The sequence below is a fragment of the Prosopis cineraria genome, unplaced genomic scaffold (assembly GCF_029017545.1).
Source record: "Prosopis cineraria cultivar Desert tree isolate PC_DT_omini unplaced genomic scaffold, ASM2901754v1 PC11, whole genome shotgun sequence".
In the NCBI taxonomy this organism is placed as follows: Eukaryota; Viridiplantae; Streptophyta; class Magnoliopsida; order Fabales; family Fabaceae; genus Prosopis; species Prosopis cineraria.
Window position 1 is genome coordinate 5,510,372 of NW_026555342.1, and position 6,000 is coordinate 5,516,371.

Consider the following 6,000-nt stretch of genomic DNA (forward strand, 5'->3'; position numbering starts at 1 on the left):
TCATCATAATCATGGACAAAACAAACAAGGAATCTACTAGTTATCTTTTTTTCAGAATCTACCTCATCAATACTAAATGGTGGTTGATTAAAGATGCAAAAATTCTTTCAATTATTGAGCTATTCTAGCTTTAAAAAAAAAAAAATAGCATGATAGTTAGTCTCTTTGTACATGTAGTTAATCATTAACATATAACTTTTTTAACTTCTTTTAAATAAAAGGCTAAAGCGAACAATGCAAAGACAAATGTCCATGTCATGTTAGAAATCATATAGTTTCTGCACTTATAAAATGGATCTAAAAAATCTTAATGTCGAGGTTGTTATTTGAAGTTTGATGAGCAAGCCAGTTCATATATTTATTAAATTTTTTAAACACATAAAATAATCATTCAATCTCTCAGGACAAGATTTTTAATCTTTTCAATAGTATCAATTATGAAATGATTTGCGGCAAGATTGCTTTGAATGAGCATGAGAGTTTTAAGAGAGTTAAAGTAAATATTGACTTTAGAAAAATCACGCTTCTAACATAAGTTGATGTCTTCAAGAATATCCAAATGATCAGCAATGATGCTATGATAATAGCCAATGTATTTAAGTTTTTTAAACCAATTTCTTTTATTGTCACATGAAATTTTTATAAGGAGTAACTTTATTAAGATTGACTAAGCTATCAGTATCAAGTCTAGCATAACCAAATTTAGGAGAGATTCATCTTGCAAGAAGTCCTATCATTATCAAAAGACAAGTAATTGAGTTTTGTATGGAGATTATTAATATAATTGATTATGTTTTTTTAAAACTTTAAACGAAGTTTCAAAAGGCTAATCCTTGTGGTGGCACTATTTTATTTTATTTTTTTGCCGGGTTGCCTTCATGTTTGAAATACTGGCTCTCTAGGAGTTGGAAGGCTTTTTCAATCCAGCTGCCTCTCTCTCTCTCTCTCTCTCTCTCTCTCAACCTATTTATTATTTTTGAGACTTTCTTTTTTTTTTGATAAGAAATAGATGAGCCTAAACTCTAGACTCATTTACAGTACAAGTGCTATCCATGCAACGTCTAAGACTCTCCATGGGAAAGCTAAGAATGTGCAATCCAGGCCACGCATCAAGGGCTTGTTTCGCCAAATGATCTGCAGCAACATTTTTGAGACTTTTGTTCTGCCTAAACTACATTTTTGTTTTAGTTGGTCAAAAAAACTATTTTTGTTTTTGAAATTTCAGTGCATGCTACTTTTGGGTATGTACTTCGTTTAGTTAGTTTCCAGTACGGATATATATTTATTTTATAATCTTATTTTGATCTGAATATTATAATCTCATTTTAGTTTTGAATATTATAATCTAATTTGATGAAAATTAAAATCATGTGCCATTAAATGCTGCACACATGCAGGCCACACCGTGAATTAGTGATTTGTTGGATCTAAACCCCAATTATCACAATTTCACGTGCACATTATTTGGGATACAAATTATGCATTCTATATGGCTCCTTTTTTGACCTCAGTATTTCATATAGCTCCATATAATATACTTCAATTTATTTAAGTTTTATTTTAAAATTAGTATAAACATTTGTGCTTTTTTTTTTCAATATTTCATTTCCATCCAATATTTAATCATATCTTGTTAAGTTTGATGCTAGACTGTAAACAAAGTAAGCAATTTGTAATATTTGAAAGATTAAATGGAAAAAAAAAAATATTCCAAATTGAAGCGTAAACTATATATTTTGTATTATTATATGAACGGCTTGATGAGACACAGCGAACTTCGTGGCCAATGACCCATGATTTGGTCTCCATCTTCCCCGCAATTATTTATTTATTTCCCTTTTGTTTCTGAATTAATTTATCTGTCAATTTACTTTTTCAATTATAATAGCCAACTCATGTTTTCATTTTCAATCATTCCAATCTATCAGTCTGATTTTATAGAATACAATAACCAAGGCACACAACTTTCATATTGCACATTTAACTATAAACTAGATGTACTTAAATGAACAGATTTTTTTTTTCATTAAAGCATGATAAAAATATAATTTTCAATTCTATGTATAATTAGAGAAAATATTTGATGTCTTTATATTTAATATTTTAATTAAGATTTTAACTATAAACATTTTTTAAAAAATATTATCGTTAGCGTTTTGGAGTTCCGTGACAAGGAATGGGTGAGATGAAAAGAGGATATTCTTGAGGATGATAAGATCCTTGGCCAAAAATTTATACCCAAACTATTCGCTTAATTAAATATATTTTTTTAAAAAATCATTTGTTGTTGGGAAACACGACCAGAAATAATTAAGTAAAATAAAAAGGATTTGTTAACAGGGTGCACTTGGAAAGCAATTAGTTTCGAATCAAGCATGATACAGAGCCAGCTCATCATTACGTATCTAAAGCATGTCTTGCACAGCTTAACAATAAAAAAATAAAAAAGATTCAAAGGCACTATCCAAAGAAGATTCATGATTCTAGCAACAAGATAATTAAAGATTAATTTTTTTAATGACAGATGAGAAAAAAAGAATTAAAATGGCCTCCCAAGATTTTATCTTTAGCAAAGATTAAGACTCAAATGCAATGTTTTAAAAATTGAACCAAACAATAAACTGAAAATATTAGTGGGTCACAGATTTCATAGTTCAATTTATTAGACCGGTGGTTGAACTAGTAATATAATAATTAAATAAAAATAATATTTATATACATATATATTGAAAAACGGGTCAAAACAGTTCGATCACTCTAGATTCTAGGTTTTCAAGAACCATTCAAGTTAAAGCAAGCCAACCTAGATCAACTGTCAAAATGGACCAAATGGTTGAACCAAACTGTTTTTTTTCTCCAAGTGACGGTCCGATCGCCCGAGTCTTAAAACATTGCTCAAATATCGACCTTGATAATATATTCACCAATAGGACTACAACTGCCACTACTATAAACATTGCTCAAATATCGTCCTTGATAATATATTCCCCAATAAGACTACAATTGCCACTACTATGTGCTTAGTGATCGCTACTTATCATAAATTGAGGGGGCTTTTTTTTTTAATGAGATGCGAAAATGTCATTCCACTTATAAAGGAATATAAATCTTCTTCAAGTATCGAGAATAAAGAGCAAACACTACTACAAAAATTTAAATATAAAATGACAATAAAAAAATATGTCATATATAAGAGAGAAGGGTGGTGGTAAAGAAATAAATGATAATTTTTTAAAAAATCATCATTAATTATTTTCAAATAAATAATAAGTATTTTAAAAACCCATCATATAAAGTTTCAAATTCAACTTATTAAAAAATTAAAAAAATTTAAATAATAAATAATGGGTGTTTCAAACACTATTCATTTATCGTGAAGGTTTTAAATGATGTATGTTTTGAAACACTCATCGTATAACCTTTCAAATACCTGTTATTTAAAATCTTTTCAAATATATGTTAGGTATTTGAAACACCTGTTATATATTAAAGATTAAATGATGGTCATTTAAAAAACTATCTTATATTTCCTTTTTAATACTTTGTTTAGATTCATTTTTCGATTGCACGCGTGATCGTCTTCCCCTCCTTTCCTCTTCTTCACTTGCACATGAAATTAAAGAAACTCTCACAAATTTCCTTCATTATTGTTGTTGGCCACTGTAAGTCTTCCATCATGAACTTGTCGCTGCCTATGCCGTCATTCACCATATTGTTTTCATTCTCTTTAGGTTTCAATCCTTCTTGGTTCAAGGGGGGTGTGTGTGTTTTTTTTTTTTTTTCATTTTCTCCCTGTTCTTTCAATATCCATTAGTTATGTGGTTGTGGGTATGATTTATTCAATGTTGTGGGTTGTTTTATTAGTTGATTTACTTGTTTGATTTTGTGCTCACTTGTTCCTTATTTTTAAATTTTGGGGTGTCGAAAATTGATAATGTTTAATGATTTACTGACTAAAAATGCTAATGGATGGTATGGGTAGCTTTAGGATAATTATTATGATGAAAATGAGTGATAAAAATGAATATTCATGATGATTGCATTTTTTTATATTTTGAATGAATTTTTTGAATAATCAATTTTAAGGCGTTTACAAATTTTGATACGGCTTACACTTATAATATAATAAAAATAATTAGAATCATTATTGAATTGAAATATAATGCATTAATACATGTTCATTAGTTCTTTAATTTATAGTGCCTAAGACAAATTAAAAATAACTTGAATTGTGGCTGCTACATAATGAGGTTAGTGAATGACATTATTATCCATAACGAAAGCATAATTTTCGAAATGATATGCCAACAATATTTATTTTTTAATTGCAAATAAATTTAATGTATTAATAGTAATTTATGCTGAATCATTTATATATTGTAATATATTGATGATTCTTATATTAAAGAATTCGAGAATGTGAAAATAAATAAGGTAATTAAAGAATTGTGTCAATATATATTCCAAGTATGTACCTTACACAAACATGATTAATAGAACTACCTAGAAAAAGTAGTTAGAATGTTTATAGTTTTAATAGCCAGTTTACTTTAGACAATTGCATTTGTTTACTTGATAGATTAGCATAAGAGATGTTTGATTAATTTTTCAATTGAATACAATAAAATTCTATTGATATTCAAATATGTAAATATTGAAATGGCTGTCTGCTGGTATTTTGAGTTCTTATTACACCCCAGTATTTAAAAAAATCATATAATAAATGAAGATTATTTAAATAATCATCATTTTTTGATAACATATGATGGGTAAAAAAACCCATCACTGATAGTCAAAATAAATGATGAGTAAATGTTTTATGCAATATTCATTCTTTTCCTTACTAGCATCTACACTTAAAAAAAATATATTTTGAATGACGGTTATATAATCATCATTTATTGGAGGACTTTAAATGTTAGCCACATAAATGATTGTTATTAACCGTAATTTATGAGCTAAAATAACTATCATTTATTTTTTTTATAGTAGTAAAACATTTTAAACTAGAGTTGATACATACATACGTGTGTGTGGTGTGTGTGTTTTAAAGATGAAGAAAAAAAGAATTAAAATGACCTCCCAAGATCACATCTTTAGTAAAATTTAAGACTAAATGTCATCCTTCATAACATATTATTGGTAAATTATATTATTAAATGAGCTTTTTTTTTTCACAAAACATAACGAGTGCATCTTGTTGATAGTGTAATGTCCGCTCTAACATTATCAAACCATATTACACATAATAAAAGTAATAGTAATTAGAAGTCCTCAACTCCTAAACTATTGCAAATCACAAATATTGAAAAAATAAAAAATAATTCTTTTAAAATGGTTGAGATTCTAAAAAAATTTGGAAAAAAGTTAAAACATTAAATCATATGTATTTATGAACAACATAAGCATTTATGAACGTATAAATATCATACGATAGGAAATAGGGGCAAAATAGTTATTTTACTTAAAATGGATCATATGTTGTGGCATGTGGTCTAAAGAACAAAATCAAACCTCTATACCATATGCCGTGATGTGTTTACCATGCACCATGGTGCACATAACATATTGTGTTGTCATGATAATTTGTCTAACATGAAATTTTGGCACATTCTATTTTCATATAGGATATTTGATTGGAGTGATTCAAATATTTATATATATTTTATTTTACAATCTAACTAATGACACCAGTTTCACCTTAATCTGATATTTGTTTTAAAATTTGAACAATCGAATGCAAAAATAATCATTTTTTGTCATTTTCTCACACCCAAGCATTCTAAATCAAATGCTAAACTTTAAAATGGGACATTTACCACCTAATTGAACATCTATATAAAAAACACAATTACAATTAAATTTTGGCTAATGGCACTGCCCCTTTCCACTACAAAATAGGCCATTTACATATTGCACACATATCATTTATATGGCTAAATTTCACATCACAAAGTCATTAAATACACAATTATACACTTATACTAATATCTCAACCAT